A 22,832-nucleotide genomic window follows, 5' to 3' on the forward strand; every position below is an offset into this window, starting at 1 on the left:
ATAGAAATCAAAATATGAAAAAGAATGGAGGAGGAGTTCTCCTTTGGGGAAAAGACCAGGTCTCTAGCTTGTTAGTCTTTGTTCACTCCTCTTTGGCCAGGTAAAACCCATGGTGTCCCAGTTTCTTTGAAGAAACCATCTGCCATCACCAGAAGAAAATCTGGTTTTGAATTGGGACTTTATAAACAAAAGTTGGGAGGCTATAATCTGTTGGGGAGAGAAGTCTTAGGGTAGGAGGAAGTAGCTGAAGATGGAAGAGAGATAAGAAAAAGGTTTGGAATAAGAGACTTGGATGGGTAGGAAAAGGCAGATACTAGCTGTGTGACCCTGGACAAATCACTTAACTGTCTCAGTTTTCTCATATGTAAAATGGGCTCAAAAAGGAAAAGGAAAACTGCTCCAATATCTCTGCTAAGAGAACTCCAAATGGGGTCACAAAGAGTCAGAAATGACTGAAAACCTCCAACTGAAAGAATTAAAAAATAAGTCATAGAACAGAGAAGGAGATCCTAAAGACAATATTCAAATGGAATTGGGGCTAAGGTTTGGGGAAAAAACCCAGTAATTGAGTCTCAGATTTAGGGAAATTCTCTCAGCCTTAGGAGAATATCATTCTCCAGGGTGATCTTCTATGGCATCTTTGATCTTCTACAGAAATTCATCTACAAGAGATATTTCACTCTTCTCTCTTATGGAGGTAGGGAAGGAGTCAGCCCTTTCAGTCTAAAATGGAAATGGGGGAGAAGTATTATTTTTTGGCCAGCAAGTTGGTAAGATAGAGCAACAGCCTTAGAGGAGGAATAGGTGTGAGTTCAAACCCTGCCTCTGATACTAGTAGTGTGACTCTGGACAAATGTTTTAGAGACAATAATAGAGCACTATATTCTTGTTAAGGGTTACTCAGCTTGGGTTTGCAAATGCATCAGCAACACAGTAAGAGACCTTGAGAATTGAGAGGTAAGTTAATTAAACAGTTAATCCTCCAAATAAATAATGGACAAAAGGATAGTGGATAATAAATAATAGAGAAAAGGTCTCAGTTGGATGGTCCTGACTAATGATTAAATCCACCTCAAGAAGTGACCAATGATTCCTGATTATTGATTTGACTCCTTAGAGGAGGGAGGAGGAAGTGGGTGGGTAACATACCAAAATCCTGGGTTCCTTATCTGTTTATCAATTCCATGGGGGTTTCCCCCTTGGCAGCTGGGTGGCACAGTAGACAGAATGCTGGGTCTTAAGTAGGGAGGAGTTGGCTTCAAATCCCACCTTCAGACACTTTACTAGTATTGTGTGAACCTGGGCTACACTTCACATCTCTCTGACTCAGTTTCCTCAAGTGTAAAGTGGGGATAACAGACATCTCCAAGAGTTGTTACAAAGATCAAAGGAAATATTTGTAAAATGCCACAGGAGGTGCTTAATAACTGCTTGTTTCCTTTTTTTTTCATGGGGAATGGGGAAAGACTGGGATAAAAATGACCACCCACCCCAAACTATAATTACAAACCTGGAGTCAGAAAATGACTAGAAAAAAATCAGAAGTCATGAAAAGGGGTACTCCCACCTTCAGTGAGTCATAGAAGAGCAAATGTCTGGGTGGGAATACAAACAATGTATAGGTTCCTAACCCAAAGTTCCCCAACCTGGCAACCCCCTCCCTTGCCTGGGGGCCAGGACTCACAATCCAGACAAGAGGTCTACCCCCATCCAGGAAATAGCTAGGTACTGTGAGTGAAAGTGTTATTCTAACATTTTTCAAGAGATAAGGAAGCATTTGGGCTGTCTGGGTGACTTGAATTGTCCTTGAATAAAAGTCTTTCATCTTTTATCAGCCTTTCACCTTCCCAGACCTGTCTTTAAATCTTATGGGTAAATAGTTGCCCAGAGCCCCTCAGAGAAATAAGGGTCTCCATCAGGGTCCATCGAGTCAATGCAGATGGCAGAGCCTTACATTGATCCCTATTGTCTGAAAATCAGGCCACAGGATGGATGGACCCCTCTGTGTGCCTCTCTTTTTTCTCACCTAAACCCTATACCTTTCCAGACCCCTGGAGCTGCTGGCTGGTTTCCAGCAAATAGTCAACAAAAAGTCCTTGAGGTTTAAAAGACTAGCCTTCCACATTCCTTTCTCAATTGGGGGTGTTAACTGGGTGTTCTTACCTTGAGGATATTGGGGGATATAAACCAAAGATTTTGCTTTGAGAATCACAAACTTTTACTTCACCCAATTCCCAGTTTTCTTTTCCTGAGTTGTGTGATTTCTTCTTCCACTGCTGGAAAATTGCTTCTGCATCTTTTCTCAAATCAAAGCACCCTTCAGTTATCTTTTCTAAGTCCCTGGTTTTTTGTTTCCTTGGGATCATTTGTCTGGGTAGGGGAGTTTTGGAAGATACTACATACATATTCTCTGTAGTTCTCTGAATGAAAGTTATAGACTGGGAATTAAGCAGAGGAGTATTAAAATAAAACTCACGACTCCAGCTATCATGGGTATAAACTTTGTCAAGGAACTCAAGAAAATCAAGTCCAACCTGCTGGTCCAGGAGGCAGTATCTACCCCTGAGTTTAAGGTTAATTCTTCTGAAAGGGCAGTTAATCCCTGGAGAGCCTTGGTCACCAATTCAGCCAGTGCAGTGTTATTGGGAATGTAGGTGCAACCATTCCCTCCTAGCATGACACGAAAACCACCCTCCTTGGCTAACATCATGTCTAAAATTAATCTATTTTCCCATGCCATTCTACTGGTAGCATCCAATTGTCGAGACAAGCCCTTGACTTTGTCCCGAGTGTAATTTATGAATCTGTTGGTTATAATAAATGTAATTTATCCAGTCCACATTCTTGTTTATGGTGACCCACCAAAAGAGGGATTCCAAATGGCTGCTATCTGGTTCCACACAGCCTCCTCTAAGCACTCCTGTTGCATCTATGTATAGAGATTGACCAAAGGAGCCTTGAGGAGAAGTGGGAGCACTCCTCTTTTGCCTTGCCTGGCCTAGATGAGTGGTTTGGTTCAGGTATATCCAAGTGTACCAAGGCACAAGTCCCAGCCCGGTTATTTAGGACTTGTCTGAGTGTGGTTCTCCTGCATGACCACCAGAGATCTGCTCAAGAAATGCTTAGAAGAGCAAACTGAGGCGGGTCAGTCATATTGCAGGTTCAGGCACACTCCAACTTTGGACTGGCTCTCCCACTCATGTACCGAGAGTTGCATGGGGAGTGATTCCAGAATCCTCCTCTAGCCAGAGGCACTCCTTTTGTGCCACTAGTCTTAGTGGGTGAGTACAAGGAGGCCCGTGTGCTGCAGTTCTGGATTTAGCTCCCAAAAGAGGGTAACCACACATCTGAATTCATATTTGTCCGGCCCCAAAGGAGAGAGCTATAGGTCTAACTGAGGTATAGGCATAGCAACTGCTTCTCCCCAGACATAGAAGAGTATACCTAACCCACTCCCACCAGACATTAGTCTCCTAATATCCTGTCTCTATCTCGATGGCTTATCTCACATCCTTAGCCATTGTTACTCTGACTGGAGTACCCCGGAAGAGTTGGCAGGACTCAGAGATCCTAGATGTGCGGCCTTGCCTGGCTCATCTGTTCCTTCAGCTGGGACAATCATAGCATTTCCCAGGGCGTCCTTGCCTATATTCTCTATTCCAAATCCACACCACCAGCCCATTTTCCCTTAAAGTTCCTGACACATAGGAAGAGGAGTCCATTAGGGTTGTTAGTGGGCTGATCCATTGTAAAGGTGTCCTTCCACTCTGGGTCTGATAGAGGGGCAGTCCACCCCTAGTGTTCAGTAGTCCTCCAGACACCCCACCAGTGGTCACACAGATGTCCCATTTGGATGGGGTGGGAGTGAAGAGATACTTCCTGAGATGCTATAGCAGAGCCCATTCAGCTGGGCCTGTTATGGAGTGGGTCCACTAGATAAGGGCATGGATCTATCTTCAGTGTTTGGAACTCTACTCTGACCCGGAGTTGGATTATTCATCTGCTCTTCTGACCTCCTCCATAACCCATCTTTAGGGCTGATATCACTAATGCCTGTGTCTATAGCTATCACTATCACTGGAGCTATAATTGTCCATCCCAACACTAGTGTCAGTGCTCTTTGCATCTTGGGAACCCAAGCCAAATGGAGATCAGTAAGGGATCCCTGCTAAGAAAATAGGGTTACACAGATGACTCATTATGACGATCAGTTCTGGGATTAGTATTTCTTGGTGGTTCAGCACCAAACAGGAAGAGGACTCTAAAAGGAGCTGCTTCCAACTCCCCCCAACCCCCCACAAGTGGTAACGATTCCTCCTATCACATAGCAAGATATCAAAATCAGAGTCAGCAAGACAACTCCCAAGAATCTCAAACCAACTACTACATATAGAAATAGTCCAGAACCATCAAGTGGCATGAGATTTCTTTAAGATTACTTTCAGGAGGGGCAGCTGGGTAGCTCAGTGGATTGAGTCAGGCCTAGAGACAGGAGGTCCTGGGTTCAAATCTGTCCTCAGACACTTCCCAGCTGTGTGACCCTGGGCAAGTCACTTGACCCCCATTGCCTTCCCTTACCACTCTTCTGCCTTGGAGCCAATACACAGAAGTTAAGGGTTTAAAAAAAAAAAAACAAAATAAAAAAAAAAAGATTAGTTTCAGGAGTTGGTCAGTGACAGTCTCAGCCATCTAGATGACAGGTGGCTCTACTGGTCCCTTTACCTGAGTATAGTGAGCCCAGCCTCATCCAGCAGTCCTGATAGCTGTATTGGTTGTCAGCAGGACTTAGAAGGGCTCCTCCGAGACTGGAGTTAATTGATCATCTTTCCAGGTTTGGATCAGGACCCAATTCTCTGGCTGGAACTTGTATACCTGAAACCCTAAAGGTAGGGTCTGGGCAATCGGTTCCTTTTTCTGCTGGGAAGAAAGAGTTGAAGCAAGAGAGTGTAGGGGTGATCATAGAGGAGTTCATAGGGTGACAGCCCAATATCTCTTCCAGTTTTTGCCCTTATTCTCAGAAAAGCCAAAAGAAGATGTTTGGTCTATAGTAGCTGATTTCCAACATTAGTTTAGTAAGTTATTTCTTAAGTTCCTGATTTATTTTCTCTACCCTCCTGAAGGAGGAAGGTACCATGAGGTCTAAAAGTCTCAGTAAATTTCTTTTTTTTTTTAAACCCTTACCTCCCATCTTAAAACCAATACTGTGTATTGGTTCTAAGGCAGAAGAGCAGTAAGGGCTAGGCAATGGGGGTTAAGTGACTTGCCCAGGGTCACATAGCCAAGGTCTATCTGAGGCCAGATTTGAACTTAGGACCTCCCAGCTCTAGGCCTGACTCTCAATCCACTGAGCCACCTCACTGTACCCCTAGTCAATTTCTAAGGCCCTCACTAACCCCTGTAACATCTTGGATGTAAAATGGATCCCATTATCAGAATCAATATCTTAGATTGAGGGACTCAAGCAAAACTTTGGTTACTTGTCTGAGTTGTGGCTTGGCTGACAGGAAAGGCCTCCACATAATATCCATGATGTTAAAAGATCTACAACCACTAAGAGGTGTCTTATTCTTTCAATTGGTAACATTTCAGTAAAGTCTGATTGAATACTCTGAAATGGTCTTAGCCCCAGAAGTCATCCCTCTTCTGGACAGCTCCTCAAACTCTGTTTATTTACCTTTTTACAAATTAAACAAGCAGCTACTAGCAATGAGTCAGAGTATACTGTCCAACAAAGGCATAATGAATTAGCACCACATCTAAAAGATTTTGTACATCCCAGTGGCTCTCTAGATGCAAGTGATTCAGGATGCTTCTAGCTAAGGCCTGATTAATTAATTCCCATCTGGCAAAAACCATTTGCCATCCACTGGCTGAGTTCCTCTCAATGATTGTAATCTCTGTATCTCCTTTTCAGTAAACTGGGCCTTCCCACCTCCTTAGGCAAGGATGGGATCAGGGTCACCAAAGGGGTTTCAACCTGCTCTTTGATCCTGACCTTCTTTTCGTCCTCAACTGCCAATCTATTTCCACAGGCTTCAAAAGAATTTCCTTTCTGGTGTCCATTTACATGGGCTACTGCTAGCTGTTCTGGCCTCAGCAAATTTTTAAGCACTTGACTCAGTAGTTCAGTATGAACCAGCTCTCTCCCTTTGCTAGAGATCATGCCCCTCTTTTGACAAATTTTCCCAAATATGTGCACTACTTCCCATGAATACTTCAGTCTCCCCTCTGAAAATGACAGCATTTTCAGTCAGATTAAAGACATAGTTCACAAGTCTGAGCTGACCATGAATTTGGAAGGTGGCCTCTATCCACCAAAGCAGTCTTGTCTCCATCAATTATAATATACCTATTCCTCCTTTCCCCTTCCAATCCTGGAGAGGACCCATCTATAAGTAGATTTGTTTCCCCAGGTAGGTGAGACTCTTGCAAATCCTCCCTCATTCTAGTCTGGTAATCTATCATTTCTATATGTTCTGTTCTCTCAATGTCCTCCTTCTCAGTTCCCCATAGAAACAATGAAGAGTTCAAATTGGAATCTGATGTCAGGACTAGGTCATCCTTTTCCTACAAAATCACTTCATACTTTAGTATATTTGAGTTGGTGAGCCAGTCCATTGGTGTAAAATGATATGGACTTGATGGGGAGTGTTTACTACTAGACTTCCCCCAAAGGTCAATTTTCTGCTTTTCTCCACCAGGGGTGCAGTGGCACCCACAGCCTGGATGCATGAAGGCCAACCTCTAGCTCCTGGGTCAAGGATTTTGGACAGGAAAGCCCCTGTTCTCTTTTGTCCTCCACAGGTCTGTGAAAAAACTCCCAAAGTCATACCTTTATCCACATTAGCAAACAAGTGGAAAGGTTTGTTCAAAGAGGGTAAGGCCAGCACAAGTGCTGATTGTAGAGTTTTTAGCTCTGAAAATTTCTCCTTTCCCTCTGGATACCATCTTATAGTATCTGGAGATTCCTCCAATAAATATGAGTATAGGGTTTAATGTGTTCAGAAAAGTAATCCAAAGTCTACAGTACCCAATTAACCCTAGAAAAGTTCCTTTTCTGCAAACTGCAGCTTTCTCTTTGAAACCCTTAACCCATTTCCCCCCCAAGAAATTCAGGATCTTAATTGAATTGGTCAATACAATGGGTCATTTTTCTCCTATCAGTAATAAATAATCCACTTACTGAAGGAGAGTGATTTGGGGAGAGGAATGAAATCCTTCTAAGAGATACTCCAAAACTTGTCCAAATAGGTTCAGTACCTCTGTATTTGCATCCTCCCATTCATGGGCAAATAAATTTCAGTTGTTGGGGTATGGAGGTCCTGCCCTGAAAGCATCCTTTAGATCTATCACAGTAAAACATACTGTGAGGAATCTTACTCATTAAGGTGTCAGGAACACTGGGTGTGAGGGCAGTACAATTTTGTTAATTTCCCTAAAATCCTGGACTAATGGGGTAGCTCCCATCACTCTACCTTAAGTGTAAGACAGGACTATTATAGACAGATTGGCAAGCTTCCAAGAGCTCATCCTCCAGCAAAGGTTTAAGACAGAAGACTGGTTTAAGTCTTCTCTGTCCCTCAAGTGAAATGGGATAATGCCTGACTCATACTATCTGGCTTGGTTGCTTTAATTGAATTTGCAATAAGGGCATTTCTACTCTGCCCCAATGCTGGGGGTCCCATCTGCACTTTGGAGTCAATTTGAATTTCTTCCTCTTTTCTGAGAAGGAGCTGCCTAGAGGGTTGAGATGGCACTATTGTAGACCCAGTCACAGTCAGTTGTAATTTTAGTTTTGTTATCATATCCCTTCCTAGAAGGTTTGTGCATGTCTTGAGAATCAGGAGGAATTGTCCCAGTAATTTCTCTTGCTCATAATCTACAATTACTGGCTGGGTGAATGGAACAGAGAAATTCTCTCCTTCACTCTAGCCACAATAAGTTTTCTGTTATTCAGTTTAGCACCTGGGGGTAGCACAATAAGGGAGGATAGGTGATCTCTGCTCCCTGATCTCCCACCTTCAATGTTATTAAAGGCTCAGGGTGGGGTATTCAGAAAGCACCTGACCCCTTCAGTATTCAAGTTCAGCAAGAGAGGAGACTTTCTATTCTTTTAATTTCTCAGAACAATTTCTCTTCAACCGACTTTCCCACAGCAGCAACAACAAGGGATTGGGGGGGGGAGTTGTGCTACCCCCTAAGGCTGTGAGAGACACAGTCAATCCCTCTCTTTCTTCTAGGTGTCACATTGCCTTTCTACCTTGTCCTCATTTTTGTAACTCTCTTGTAACTGCTTGCACCATCTGTGCCATTGGTATGTTCTTCCTGCTGCTGTTTAATAACAACTTGGAGCATTGCCTTAGTCTGTTCCCTCTTTTCATCATCCCCCCTCCTCACATATACTAGTTGGACTTGTAGCAACTCTTCTAAAGGCTTGTTTGCCTGTCTCTCTGTCTTCTGGAGTTTTGTTGATCTCTGGCCAAGAACTGGCTGTAAAATAGGTCTTTAGGAGACACTGTCCTATGGGATCATTCACGGCTAGACCAGAATATCTGCTCATTAAATCCTTTAGGCAGTTCAAGAAATCAGTGGGGGGGTCTCATTTTTCTTGTGTTGTGGTTAGCTTCAGAGACCTTACCTTAGGTTCTGATTTCAGGACACACCTGTTTTTAAGCCCCAAATGATAATATTCCTGAAGTCTCTCATGTTCTCCCTGTACTTGATTGTTATGATCCCAATTAGGGTTTTGAACTAAGAATTTCTGATTCTCTCTAGGTCCTCCCTGAGTTATGGAGTACTCATCATTCCAGGCTCTCATGGTAGCTCTTCTTATCTGATTCTGTTCTTCACATGAGAAAAAGTAGTCTAGTGTGGACAGGATCTCAGACCAAATATATATGTTAGGGCCAAGAAATCAGTTGAATTGATCTGCCAATCCCATTGGATCTTCTTGTAAATTTTTTCATTTCCTTTTAAAATTTCTAACTTCAGAAATAGTCAGGGGAGTACTGACAAATCCAATCCTTTCTCTTAATGGGACTTCTCAGTGGCTACTGTTTTATTTTCCCATCAATGGGAAGATTCTTCTGATCATCTAACAGCTACTTAAGTTCCCTATGGAGGGGGTCCATGGTGTGCCAAAGAAAGGGTCAGGCTCCCCTCAGGCCGAGGGGGTGCCAATGCCTGAGGTTAGTGAGGGGGAGGCTGAAGGAGGAGGAGCTAGTACATGGGACATATAAGGAGAAGAAAGCTCTGAGGGGCTCTCTCCTTCACTATCCTCCCCTTCTTTTTTGCAGAAAAGTTCCTGCTTCAAGCCGCCAGAGGGCTGCCTAAACACACTCTTGCTTGTTTCAGGGCTTCTTGCTATTCCCAGAAAGGTTTAGGAACTCACATATTCAGTCTTCCAAAGAGCCATACTTTGGCCAGAGAACGGCTTTTCCATCAAGTAGGGCTCTTGCCCAGATTAAACAACAATATTTTATCATGATTCTTTTAGCTTTATTTCTATATTTTGGTAAATCATCCCAATTCCCTAATATGATCCATACGGGGCTAATCTTCAGGCACCTTTGGAAGCCTATTACTATCCTGCCTGAAACTTATGGCTTCTCCCACCCCAAGGATCTCCTTCCTGAATCTGGTTCAGAATGTCTTACAGACTAGAACACTAGCCTATTCAATCCTGCAAAACTCAACCAGCCCTAGGATGTCCGAGGGCTACCGATCCTAATCCAATCCGGCCAGGATTCACCATTTGCTCCACTCAATCTCCCTTCTCTCACATACACACAGCAATCGCTTAGCCCGGTTCTTGGTGGAAACCACAGAGATACTCGGGGCTCCACACTCGCACTGCCTTGCCTCTCACACTCACATCCAGAGAGACTACCCAGAGTTCTGGGTCCCCTCCCTCCTCTTTTCTCCAGGTCACACAGGTCCCGAGTTTAGTACCTCCTACCAGAATGTTCACAAATTTATGTGACCCTGATCCTTGACGACTTTCTTGGGCAGGCCTACATCTGGATTTCCTCTGCTTTCTACAGTCACTTTCCTATCCCTTCCGGCTAGAAGATAGAAAAGAGGTACATTCGAGGATTCCCTCCCCCAGAACCACCGAAAATAATGGCGGGACTCCCTGGAAGGAAGTCAAAGGCCTCCATTCCGTTCCAGGATTCCTGACCAACAGAGTGGGATAAAAATGACTACCCATCCGAAATTACAATTACAAACCTGGAGTCAGAAAGTGACTAGAAAAACCAGGAGTGATGAAAAGGTGCACTCTCACCTTCAGTGAGCCACAGAAGTGCAAATGTCTGGGACCGGAATACAAACCAAAAAGAGAGAAGGCGGGAAAAATCTTTAGGTTGCGCCTAATCCCGATGGGAACGGGAGGGGAAGTTATTTCTCCCTTTGCGCTTGTTGATTGGCTGTACTGAGCTTTAAGGCGGGTCTTTGTATCGTCTTTCCCGGAAGCTGGAGGTGGGGCTGTGCTGGATAGAAAAAGGACCCCGAGGGAGGACTGGGCTCCTCCCAGAAGGGGCGGGGCCAGCATAGTTACTGGAGAGAAAGCCAACACCGGAATCTGGGCAAAGCCTCAGAAATGAAAAAAAGGTGAAGGCCTCCCAGGGCGGAGCAGAGTCCTCGGGTTACTTTTGCTCCCTGGCCCTCCATGGGTACCCAGGGCTAGGGGCTGCTGCCTCTGGGCAGCGAGGCTGAGAGCCCGGCTGCCTTCTCCTGCTGCCTCCCCTCTGGGTACTGGACGGGCAGCAACCGGAGGGAGGAATAAAGGGCGGAGATCTCCCAATAAGGATAAAGGATAAAGGAGGTTTCAGCTCCAGAAAGTCCCCTTCCCCTCCTCTGCAGATGGGGAAACTGAGTCTCAGAGAGGTGCAGGGACCTGCCTTCCCAATGTCACCCTCGAAGAGTCAGGTGCCAAGTGGGGTAGGAACCCAGCCCCGCTGACCCTAGGGATCAAGGCTCTTTGGAGATGGAGAGGCGATCAGAGGATCGCATCTTCTAGGGGAGGGGAATTTCTGGGAGTTGTGTCTAGTAGCGTGTGGAAGTGACACAATAACAGTGTGGAGCAGCTGCCATAGTGTGTGGGCACAGGAGCAATGAGAGTGAGGGCTCCGTGTGTGTAAATAAGAGAATATGTGTGGAGGCAGAGTAATTAATAATAATAGCTAACATTTATGTAGCCTACTATATGCCAGACACTGACACTTGACAATTATTATCTCATTTGATCCTCACAACAGCCCTGGGAAGTAGGTACTATTATCCTCCCCATTTTACATATGAGGCAAACAGAAGTAAAGTGATTTGCCCAGGGTCATCCAGATGGGAAGTGCTGAGGCCAGATTTGAACTTAGGTTTTTCAGACTTGGAGCCTAGTGCTCAACCTGCTTCACTACTAAGCTAAGGACCCTGTGGGGGAAGGAGTGAGAGATTGAAATACTATGGAGAGAAAATGTGTGGAACAACTAGGAGAGGAAGATAGAAAATAAGACACAGGAATGAGTGAATTGAATGAATATAAGGGGACAGGGAGATTAGGAACAAGAGAGATATGAATGAATGTGTGGAGGTAAAATATAAGAGTGAGAGGGAGAGAAACAGACCCAGGGAAAGAGATGGGAATCAATATGTGGCAGTGACACAGGATCTTTAGTAGGGAAGGAGGAAGAGATACAGAGAGAGAGAAAAGATGGAATCAATATGTGGTTGAGAGACATAAGGCCTTTTTGATATAGGGAGGGAAAAGGGGAAGGACTAATAAATCCTATTTCTATAGATCCCTCTCATATACTCCCCATTTTCTCCAACCATCTTGGACCACTACAGATTGTCCCTGGTCTCTAGGAGCTAGGTATTCCCACCTATCCCCTGCTTCTGGCCAACATAAGAGAGAGGTTTCCTAATTTAGCCTATCTTTTTTCTTCAACCATCCTAGTTCTTCCTGCAATCAATTCCAGTTCCAAGCATCCTTCTCTTCATATCAGAATTGCCCCTAACCACCCATCATTCTAATTCTATTTCTCTATCTTTTCACTATAGTCCCTATTTTTAAGATCATAGAGTATTAAAACTTCAAGAGACCATCTAATCTGGCACCTTCATTTTATAGATGAACCTAAAGAAGTGAAAGGAATAACTCAATGTCACAAAATTAGCTGAAAATAGAACCCATGTCTCCTTATTCCCAGGCCATTGCTCTTTCTACTAAAACCATGTTGCTCCCTGACTCCTCCATACACACACCCCCAGGATGTTTTTCTGGTTCATCTTTGTAGGTGAAGACTGAGATTTTTATGCTGAAGTCATTGGCCTTGGTGAGCAGAGCCCCAAGGCTGCCTGTTCCCCTTGAGCCTCAGGGCCAGCTCCCTGCTGGCAGAAGAAGGGAGGGAGGTGGAGAAATAGAATCAGTAAAGCTATGTCTAATGTGGCATAATTAAAGGTCTAGAAAGAAGCCCCATACTGTGCTCTGAGCATATATGGATAAAACAGCTGACCCAATCCATGCCCTTAAGGGCCTTTAAGTATATTTTGGAAAACAGGGGAATAAATACACATACCTTAGGACCCCTTACCAAAGAACCCAGGGGGAAAAAACAAATTAATGGTTGAAATAAAATGTGTGAATGCTGAGGAGATCCAGATTGTCAGTCGAGGATTCATCAGACCTAGAGAAAGTGAATTATGGTCTACATTTTGGTTCCAATTTTTTTTTACACAAACAAGCAGAATTTATTACTATAGTCACATAAACATAGAAAAAAAACAAAAACATATCTAATAGCATGCATAAAGACTGGAAGTGATATAGTAATTAGATACAAAGGACAAGCAACATCTATAACTTGTTGGGATTAATATTTTACAATTTATAGTTTTCACTTCTATCATAGTCATTGTCAGTGTTTACAGCTTTCCCTGGTGTTAAATAGGGGAGTCTTGACTGTGTGAGAAGGGGCAGACAATGAAAGCAGCCACAAGAAAAAGGCTAGAGTTTGGGGGAATCAGGATGAGTCAGCCAGACACCAAATCTGCCCCTTGCATTTGGGCTTTTTAATCAAGTATGGATTTTTTGGCTCAGAGCCCTTATGAGCCCCAGTTTGAAGGAGAAAGTCAAAACTCTGGGTTGTGGCAGGGGATGGAGAAAGCTCAGTTTGGGGAATCATGACTATTACTTTGTAGGGCATGGTGTTAACTGCCAAGCAACACAGAGATATAAGATAGGATCCCTCTCCAGTCAGGGAGATAGGACATGAGATGGAGCCAGAAATTAAGGCAAATTTAAGATTAGGCCAGCCTAGTGAAATGCTTGGAGAGGTGGCTTCTGAGTCAGGAGGACCTGCATTTGAGTTTTGCTTTTGATCCACACTGAGGATCTTAACTTGTCCAGAGACAGTTCTCTAAGCCTATAAATTGCAGGAAGTTTTTACACTGGGACCAATAACAATGAAATCATAAGATTTAGCCAAAAAAAATCTACCCAAAGTACCTTATGGTTTGGACAAAAATAAATCTACCCAAAGTACCTTATTTTTAGATCTTTAACAAATACAGAGAGGAAGCTAGGTGGCTCAATGGATAGAGAACCTGACCTGGAGGTGGGAGGTCCTGGATTCAAAACTGGCCTCATTTACTTCCTAGCTCTATGACCCTGAGTAAATCACTTTACCCAATTTACCTAGCCCTTACCATTCTTCTGCCTTACAACCAATATATAGTATTGATTCTAAGACAGAAGGTAAGAGTTTAAAAACAAAAAACAAATTCAGAGGTCACCAGCTTGGCATTACAGTCTATGAGTGTTCAGTCACTGTAATGAAAAAAGAGACAGGACATGCCTTGTGGAGCTCAGTTTAATAGAAAATACAATATGTGTTATTGTTAATTTTTTAAAAATCCTTACTTAGAATCAATACTAAGTATTGGTTCCAAGGCAGAAGAGTTGTAAGGATTTAAGCAATGAGAGTCAAGTGACTTGCCCAAGATCACACAGCTTGGAAGTACCTGAGGCTAGATTTTGAATCCAGGACCTCCCATCTCCAGACCTGGCTCTCTATCCATTGAGCCACCTAGCTGCCCCCCCCCCCAGGATATATTATAAATGAAAAACATGGATGAAAAGTAAAAATTAATTTTATATATTGGCCCTCCCTAATAATTAAAAAAGATAATGATACCTCAAGGCAGAATGTATTGTGTCAGATGAATGGCGCAGACAATAAATGTAATTCAGAAAAAGGAGAGAGAAATTACTCGGGGCTGGGATGGACTGAACAGAGAAGGTGGAGCTTCATGTGGGCTTTGAAAGATAGATAGGACTTAGATAAGTGAAGAAGTTGGGGAGGGCATTCTAACTGGGGGAATGTCAAAAAGCAGTTATGAGTGGTATCCATGACTTAGGGTCATAGGAAGTCAGAGCTGGAAGAGACTTCAGATAATATCATCCATTCCAGCTGATAGGGATGTGCATGTGTCTTTTCCACATGTAGATTAGTGCTCTTGAGCCTATTTCATGTTGTTTGTTTTGTGGGATCTCTTGAACAGGCCAGTTTGTAGAAGGAAATTCACATGGAGGTACAGTGGAAGAGAAAGTTAGGGAGGCAGGCAGGAGCCAGATGATGGAAGGTCCTGAATGCCAGAATCAGGGGTTTGGGACTCAACTCTGTGGGCAGTAATGAAGCCACTGAAGCTTTTCATCAGATCTGTGCATTTGGGAACACTAATCTGGCAACAGTGTATAGAGTAGTTGGGGAAGGAATTGAGAGGAGGGGAAATCATGGACAACCTTTACCAGACTATTACAATCATCTCAGTAGTTAATGGACAAAGTTTAAACTGGGGTTGTGACAAGTGAGAAAGGAAAGGGGGAGAGTATATTTGAGAGATAAAGCCAAGGAAAGATCAAGGGATCTTGGTGATGAGTATAAGGTCAGGGGAGGGAGGAGGAGGATTCTGACTCATGCCTGAACAAATGCCTTTTAAGGGCCAGCTTTGCTAAAAGTTGTGTTTTAACCCTCTGTACCACTGTATATTGCTGCTTTCTGATGGGCAGAAGTATTAGAGTGTGGCTCCTCGTAGGGTCATCAGAGCTGAGTGTCTAATTCAAAGTGATGTTCTCAGTTACTCAGTATGCCTGAGCCATCATCTAAGCCTTTCCCTGTGCTTCATAGGGAAACATCTAAATCAAAGGAGAAGTCCCCATGATTTCTAAAACTCCAATGAAGGAAAAAACCTTCCTTGCATGCCCATAAGAAGATCTCAGAACATCTCGACGAGTCTGGGGCTTCTGCTTTTTATACAGTCCTTAGAAGGTACCACCCTCTCCAGATAGGATGCACTTGGCTACCCTGAGACTGGAGGTGAGTATAGAGAGAGGGACCTCAGCCTTCCCCTTCTCTCCCTATTTATAGAAGCTCTTCACTTTTTCTGGGTGCTCTGGGACATCCTCAGTGGGGAGGATGAGGTATGAAACACTGACAGCCAGCTCCTTTTACTGGTTCTGGTTGTGAGGCTTAAGTCTGCACCTAGGTCTTAGGTGAGATGTGCTGTGGTCATCTCATTTGCCCACACATTCCACTCAGCCCTTTTCATTGTGGGTTCTTATTTCCTGCAGGGCTTGGGTAGGAATGCCCAAGCAGTGCCCACAGGGGCAATGGAGGATGTGCCATGTGGACCAGTGCTAAGCAGTGTTAGTTAAAAGAGCCATTCAGTTCATACCCTTTGATCCCAAGATTAGAGTTAGCGCCAAAAGTGAGGTTCTTGTGTTGGGGGCGCCAGGTGTGTTTGAAGGTGGTGGTTTAAAAGTGAGAGAGAGACATGAGAAAGTATTTCCTTCCCATCTGATCTAGGTCCTTGATGATGTATTGCTTATTTTTCCTGAGCTGTTTTTTCTCTTTCTTTTCTTTGATATAAGACTTGGCTCTCTGGTAGGAGGAGGGAAATGGATACCTTGGGAAATATTGGGGATATAGAAAGAAATATTTATATAAAGCTATTTTTCATAAGGAAGGAAGAGAGAAAGGTTGTATAATTTTTTTTTACCAGAGAGGCATTGTGGAATGAAATGGAGGTAGACACAGATGAAGGCAAAGGTCAATATAAAAGAGAGAAAGAAAAACAGCTGGATGTAGGAAGAGGAAGAGATAGAGATACTTTGTGGTTAGCTGAAACAGCCAAAGCAAAATTTAATAAATATTAGAGAGCCACTGGTAACATAGAAGATTTGGAGAAAATATGCTTCCTTTTCTGTGTCATCTTCCTCCATTAGAATGTAACCTCTTTGAGGATTGGGGATGTCTTTCTGCTTGTATTTGTGTTAGCATAGTGGCTGTACATAGTAGGCATTTTACAGATGCTTGTTGACTGACCCATCTCCCATGCACCTTGGGTTAAGTAGTAGAATTGAAGGATTTGAGACATAAATAGCACATAAGAGGTTCAAGCAAAAGCAACTCTTGACTAAGAGAGGTAGGAGAGGAGTAGAGGACAGGGCTGGAGCTGGGAGAAGCAGAAATAGTTATTTGGGGCAGGTGGGTGGGAGATTCTGTTCTGCACAGGCTGGTATGAGGGAGCAGAGGCAGAAAGGAAATGTGGAAGTGGATCATTGGGGCAGTTCTGGCAGGGTTGACCTGGGTCCTCTCTTTTTTTTTACCCCTACCCCAGGAGTCCAGCCTGTCTCCTTTGAGGACTGGGAGAAGCTGGATGCAGAAGAGGTGGCTCAGGGCCAGGCAGCTGGGAAGCCTCGGGAAAAAAAACTGGTGGATCCTCAACAGATGCTGCAGCTGATAGGACACTGACTCTTCAGTTCTGGCCCAAGCCCCAAAATGTGGATTGAGTGATGCAGGGACATGACCTGACCTGGGCTGGACCAGAGAAGGGGCAAGGAAGGACAAAGACAGGCTGCCCTTGAGCCCTGTGCTTGCTGTTTCCCTTCCTCCACCCTTTTCTCAGGGGTCCCCATTGCCTCCATTTATTGTTCCCCCTTCCCCCTGGGGTTTTTTTTTAGCATCTTCTGTTTTAGTCTTCTGCATTTGGATCACTTGGGTAGGAGTGTGGGAAGGGGCAGTTCTGAGCCTGTGGGCATCCCTAGAAGCCTTGGCTTCCATCTTGGCTCTACCCCAGACATACTTCTCCATGGACTCAAGTGTCAGGAACCAAAGTGGAAATAAAGAACTCTGTACTCTGTGAGATTTTCTTCCTTCCAGCATTGTCCAGGGTTACCCTCTCAATAGCCTTTGTTAAGACCTAGAGAGGAGGATACTGGGAGTTCTTGCTGCCCTGTGGAGGAGGAAGGGCAGCAAGCTGGAGGTGAACCCCCTTCTCCTTTCCCTCCAAGGTTTCCAAATTCTAGATTGTTGTGCCAAGAAAGATTGGACTCTAGTACAGGGAAGGAGAGAATTAGGGACCCCAGCACATTCCTGGGCATAAAGAACATTGTTCTCTTTAGATTTCAGAGCTGGAAAGGCAGGGGAAGGATTGGGAATCAACTGTTTTGTTTCTTTTTTTTAAACCAAGACCAAGTTGAATCTCCCCTAGAGGGTCTGTGGGGAACATGGTTCTCTGTGAACTGTCTGTGGACCCTGAGAAACAGCAAGATTAACACAAAGATAAAATCAACCCAGAAACTCAACCTCCTCAGATCATTTCTCAGGCCAAGGACTTATGATCCTGTGCTGGGGAAACCTCCCTCCACCTCCACCATCTTTCAGCATCTTCTATACATTATCTTTCCCCTTTAGATTGTGAGCTCCTTGAAAGCAGGGACTGGCATGCCTTTCTCTGTATTCCTGGCACTTCTAAGTATCTAGTACATAGTAGGCACTTAATAAAGTTAATCAATCCTAATTCTGCCACAAGACCCTCAGCCTAATAGTTAAGAGATAGGCTTAGCCTATGTGCTGTGGAGCTTAAAATCAATATACCCAAATACTAAATATTAAATTTATAAATATTTTATTAATAATAAATTAACAAAAGAGACTAACTAAAAGGTACTAACCAGCTCACTCTCAGGAACCAAAAAAAATGAGAGGGCGGAGTTATAGCCAACCATAAAACAATAACAACAATCAAACATGGAGGCACAGGAGAGATTAAAGGGAATTTTGGGAATGTTCCTTCTTACGTTATGTGCTGATGTAGGCAGGTTATAAATTTTGTGTAGCCTCACCTCTCACTCTCTCTTCCTGTGATCCAGTTTGGAGAAGGCGCCATGGAGATGCCTGCAGAAATCTTATACCAAAAAATCCAGAATGAACTTTGGGAGGTAGTGAAGTTGAACTATGTGAGGGCAAATCCATTTATTTTGAATGTACACTCTTGTGCCAAAGGGGACTGCCCCCTAACTGTTTTTTTGTCAATGCACTTAGCAATCATCAGCTTTGTCTCTTTCTCTTTTATTTCCCTTTTATCCCCAAATTATTGTAATTTCGCCTTAGAAAGTGCAATATTGTATGTACCTCTAGTTGAAGATCTTTAGAGATGTAAGTTGGTTATGTGTATTGATTCCATGTGGAAATTAGGCATGTAAATCTGGGAGATTTCTACATGCTCATTTTGCATGGGAATCACAGGGGCATTGTGTAATTGGAATCTGAAACCCACAACTACAATTCCCAGCATCTCGTGTTCCTTCTCACATTATGGTGGTAGGCAGGATATAAATTTTGCGTAGCCCCGCCTCTCTCTCTTTTCTTGTGATCCCATTTGGTGGAGGTGGTGTGAGGTGAGTGGCAGGAGAATCTACTTATGAAAGCTTATATTTTAGATAATTACCTTTTTATTCCTTTACTTCAAGTGGTTATTAATAAACTTTATAAAATATAATGCTTGGAGTATTGGATATTAATTTAAATCTTATATTTGTAGTAAACCTTTTACATTTAATGTAATTGAAATTAACCATTTTACATCTCACAAAGCTCATTGTCTCTTGTTTATTCACAAATTCTTCTCCTATTCACAAATCTATTAAGTAATGTGTTCCATATTCTTTTAATATACTTAGGATATCCCCTTTTTTGTCTAGGCCAAGTTGTTTGTCTTTACATTATTGTCATTACTATATAAATTGTTCTGGTTCTGTTCACTTCACTTTGAAATAGTTCATATAGGCCTTCTGAGGTCTCTCTGAAAAAATTTCCTCCTTCATTTCTTATAGGACAGTCCTATCACATGCATATATTTAAAAACTAATTACTTTTATGTCATTAAATACCAATTATGTCCTTTAAAAACATTTACTACGCATTTTAAAAAGTTTTCTGTTCCAAATTTGCTTTCTCCCTTCTGCTCTTCCCCTCTCTTTGAAAAGATAATTTGATGTCAATTATACATATAAAGTCATGCCAGACATATTTCCATATTAGCCATGTTGTTAAGAAAATACAGGCAAAATAAACTATAAAAATAAAGAAAGTGGAAAAAAGTATCCTTCATTCTGCTTTCAGAGTTCATCAGTTCTCTCTGGAGGTCTAAAGAATCTTTCATCCTAGATACTTTGGAATTGTCTTGGATTGTTGTTTTGATCTGAGTAGCTAAGTTTTTCACAGTTGATCATCCTTACAATATTGCTGTTATTGTGTTCAATGTATTGTTCACCACACCCTGAAAGGTAGGCATATCATGTGGTTTCAACTTTGAGGTCATCCTTGCATCCTCAGAATTCAGTCCAGTGATGTATATATAGCAAGGACACACTGAATGTGATGTGAGTGATTCTGGTTACAATGATGGTGTTGACATTAATGGACTTATATAAGTCTTCCCAGGTTTTTCCAAAACCACCCTGCTTATTGATTCTTATAGCACAATAGTATTCCATCACAATCATCTTTCAAAATTTGTTCAGTCAATTCCCAATTGTTGGCCATGTTCCCAAATTCAGGTTCTTTGCCGCCACAAAAAGAGCTGCTATAGCAATTTTTGTACAAATAAATTCTTTCCCTTTTTCTTTGATATCTTTGGGATATAGACCTAGTAATGGTATTTCCAGGAGAAAGTATATGCACAATTTTATAGCCTGTGTAGTTCCAAATTGTTCTCCACAATGGTTGGATTAGTTCATAACTCTATCAGCAGTGAATATGTCCCATTTTTTCCACATCCCCTTAATTTATCACTTTCTTTTTTTGTCATGTTAGCCAACCTGATAGATATGAGGTGATAACTCAGAGTTGTTTTAGTTTGAATTTCTCAAATCAATAGGGATTTATAGCATTTTTTCATGTTATTATTGATAGCTTTGATTTCTTCTTTTGAAAATTACCTGTTCATATCCTTTGAACATTTATCTCCTGGGGAATGGTTCTTATTTTTATAAATTTGGCTCAGTTCCCTATATATCTGAGAAATGATACCTTTATCAAAGAAACTTGCTGCAAAGTTTTTGCCCAATTTCCTATTTTACTTCTAATTTTGGGTACACTAGTTTTGTTTATGCAAAATACGTTATTTTTCACCATGAAAACAATAATAGTGCATCTTTAATATTAAAGGAATCAGGGGCAGCTGGGTAGCTCAGTGGATTGAGAGTCAGGCCTAGAGACGGGGGGGGGGGGGGGGGGTCCTAGGTTCAAATCCGGCCTCAGACATTTCCCAGCTGTGTGACCCTGGGCAAGTCACTTGACCCCCATTGCCCACCCTTACCACTCTTCCACCTAAGAACCAATACACAGAAGTTAAGGGTTTAAAAAAAATATTAAAGGAATCAGAGGTATAAAAAAAGTTCCTTTTCCAAGCCATCTTTCCAAACCTTCTTTGTGCTTCTTTGTAGGCACATAGTAAAGTTCAATGGGTTTGTTCCCTTTCCAGTATTTCTCTCTGACCATTTCCAAGGAAAAGGAACCATTTAATACATTGAACTGTCCATTGGCTTGACCAATGTAAACTGTGTACTGCTTCTTACTTGCTGCCTCATTATTGTTCAACTGGTTTGAGTCTCCCTTGCTCTGAAGCTCTTCTAAAGGGAATTTCATAGCTAGGTACTTGTATAAGTCCTTAATAGCAGCATTGCCTGAAATCTTTCCATTTCTTGTCTATGCACTGTCATCTTTCTCCATAAAAGTGGGATGAGGCCTGAGAACTAATTCAATTTCACTAGCACCATCCATTACTGGATCTGTTGCCACAATGATATTGCTGTAATCAAGTTCTAATCCAGAATCATCAGATGTTTTGGTCCTTTTGTTACTAGGTCCTGCTTCTTGACTATTGATTGTTGATGCATTGCTACAATTTGGACTGTCCCCTTTATCTCTTCCACTGTCATTTTCTTTCTGTTGATTCTTGACTTGCAGCAGCCTATTCATAATTTATATCTACAGTCTCTCTCCAATATTGTGATTGAAAATTTATGATTAGTATGTTTGCTGATATTCGTAATGACTAGGATAAATTTTACTAATGGGAGCATCAAAGTTTGGATCTGGCCTTAGTAATCGTTTGAAAAATAACTTTTCTCAGTGAATAGGTCATTCTTTTTTTCTTTTTAAAACCCTTCCTTTTGTCTTAGAATTAATACTGCTTTTAGCTCCAAGGCTGAAGGGCTAGGCATTGAAGTTTAAGTGACTTTTCCAAGGTCATACAGCTAGGAAGTAACTGAGAACAGTTTTCAATTGAACATTCCCATCTCTGGTCCTGGCACTTAATCCACTGAGCCACCTACCTGCCTCCAAGTAAGACATTCTTTATTTCTACTTCTGAGGGCTGTGATGATAGAGTGCACAGAAGTGCTGCAAACACTCTTTTGTGATCATATTATTATTCAACATATCCAAACATATTGGGCACAATAAATCACTATGTAGATTTCTAGGTGATACTACAATTTCAGGTCATCAGTTATTGCCTCCTGAGGTTTTTGTTATAATTCATATAAACTTAGTTCTCATGTTTTGCTAAAAGATTCAGTTCCATTTGTCTGCACAGTCTGGAACATTATAGTGCCTGAGACTCCCTGGGCTCCACTTGAAGCAGGAAGTCAAAGGAAGATTTAGGGCAACTGAGGGCCACAGCCTCTGCACAAAATGGCATGGCTCTGTACAAAAGCTTTTTCATGTAATCAAAATTATCTATTTTACTTCCAGTAATCTTTATCTCTTTTTTGGTCATAAATTCTTCATTTACCCATAATTCTCACAGTTACATTTTTTCATGCTCCCCTCCTAATTTATTTATGATTTCTATCTAAATCATTTATCAATTTTGACCATATCTTAATGAACTGTGGGAGATATTGGTCTCTGACTAGTTTGTGCCAATCTCTTTTCCAATTTTTCCCAGTAATTTTTATCAGATGATGAATTCTTACCCTCAAAGTTTAGATCTTTGGTTTTACCAAATATTAGATTACTATGGCTATTTATTACTGTGTATTATGTACCTAATCTATTCCACTGATCCATTACTCTATTTCTTAGCCAGTACCAAGTTGTTTTGATGATTAGCACTTTGTAATACAGTTTGAAATCTGAATCTGGTAGGACACTTTCCTTAACTTTTTTTTTCTCATGAATTTCCTTCATATTCTTGACCTCTTATTCTTCCTGATGAATTTTGTTACTTTTTCTTTGAGCTCTAAAGAGTTATTCTTTGGGAGTTTGATTGCACTAAATTAATCAATTAATTAATTAATTAAGATAAAATTATAATTTTTATTATTTTGGTTTGGCCCACTCATTAGCAATTAATATTTCTCCAGTTGTTCAGATCTATATTCGTGTGAAGTATTTTGTAATTATTTTCATATAATCCCTGAGTTTAATTTCCAAATTTTTGCCACCACAAAAACAGATGCTATGAATAATGTACCTATTTTC

The 22,832-nt window shown here is 42.0% G+C and overlaps 1 pseudogene; it reads right to left on the reverse strand.

Moving 5' to 3' along the window:
* Positions 1-10,064: 10,064 nt before the first annotated feature.
* Positions 10,065-21,952, reverse strand: LOC123246215 (annotated as a pseudogene).
* Positions 21,953-22,832: the final 880 nt, after the last annotated feature.

This window comes from Gracilinanus agilis, chromosome 4 (genome assembly GCF_016433145.1).
Source record: "Gracilinanus agilis isolate LMUSP501 chromosome 4, AgileGrace, whole genome shotgun sequence".
Lineage (NCBI taxonomy): Eukaryota > Metazoa > Chordata > Mammalia > Didelphimorphia > Didelphidae > Gracilinanus > Gracilinanus agilis.